General features: G+C 31.0%; 1 non-coding gene across 1 annotated transcript; it reads left to right on the top strand.

Annotated features, from left to right (window-relative positions):
- The first annotated feature begins 212 nt into the window (after positions 1 to 212).
- On the top strand, positions 213 to 352 carry LOC127836736 (U4 spliceosomal RNA). The gene has a single exon (XR_008028913.1). It is a non-coding gene; the product is annotated as a U4 spliceosomal RNA (small nuclear RNA).
- The last annotated feature ends 971 nt before the right edge of the window (positions 353 to 1,323 follow it).

Genomic DNA, 1,323 nt, shown 5'->3' with positions numbered 1-1,323 from the left:
CAACCCTTGCTTGGTGTCCCTTTAATTCACGGGATTTAATTTATAAGTAGAAATTAATAATATTATTATAATAATACTTTTTACAAAGATGGAATTGCGGAAAATTTGCTTAACGTCAACACTAGAAGTTGAGTTTTCATGCTTAAAAGTGTAATGAAATATGAAAGAAATACCGAATTATTATAAAAACGTCATGAAATATAGACATAGTTAGCTTTGCGCCGTGGCGGTACCATAGCAGATGAGGTAAATCCGAGGCGTGGTTATTGCTGTTGAAAACTATACCCAATACCCCGCGCCGACGCCCTGAAATATGGGCGGCGAGCGCACTTTATGAACGTCCTCACGGGGACTATAATCAATTATTAATAATAAACTTTGAAAACTCTAATAGGTCAGTCATTGAGTTAAATTTTAAAGTGAATAATAATTAACATTGGTTTTTAGGAACATGTTACCTACACGCATTTACTCATTAAGTCTCGTTTGATTTAAGCAAATAACACATAAAAAACACGTTTTAACAAATGTTTGTGCACTGACATTGTTGGCGTTTTAGGAGCCTCAATTATATGACTTGCTGTTGACGCTTTTAACCTACAAAATGCTTGTAAACGTTTAAATAATATACCTAATAAAACGCCAGAAAACCTGCTCTTATTCAAAGCATGAACATTATATTGATATATATAGTTTACATTTATATGACCATATAAGGTTTCTAATACAATAGTTGAAATAAGTTTCTTTACAAAAAATATAAAGGAAATAATATTTACAAATAAGTACAAAACACATTCATACCAGGAACATAATGAACGACTCAATTTATAATAACTACCAATATATTAGAAAGAAGATATTTCCCCACAATTCATACAAATAGACGAAACACTAAGTTAATAATGGACATATACATAAGTGTTTTTTTTTACTAAATTGAAATTGTGCGCATCTTTGGAATTTCGTTTATGTTTTCCAACCTTCAAAAGTGTATGTCAAAATAAAACTTATTGGCCTACATTTACAAAATAACCATATACTAGTAGTCTAGTGGAAATGGGGGTCCACGGTGCATGATTAGACGGAGTGTTTAAAACAAAATATATGCTTATTATGTTCTACATTGTCTTGGGTAAACAAAAAAGTGTTGTTCCCACAAAAAGTTGTTTTCCATGGGGTCCAAATCAACGATGGACGCGAAGATGGTCGCTCAAAAAACATAGAAAATACAGTGTGTGTTTTTTCAAATGATATATAATAACCAAGATTTTGTTAAACGTTTTCATTCAAACATTTTATGAAATATTGTTTTTATTAAAA

This window comes from Dreissena polymorpha, chromosome 6, assembly GCF_020536995.1.
Source record: "Dreissena polymorpha isolate Duluth1 chromosome 6, UMN_Dpol_1.0, whole genome shotgun sequence".
NCBI lineage: Eukaryota > Metazoa > Mollusca > Bivalvia > Myida > Dreissenidae > Dreissena > Dreissena polymorpha.
The sequence above is the reverse complement of the archived record's forward strand: the minus strand, read 5'-3'. Positions and strand labels throughout refer to the sequence as shown.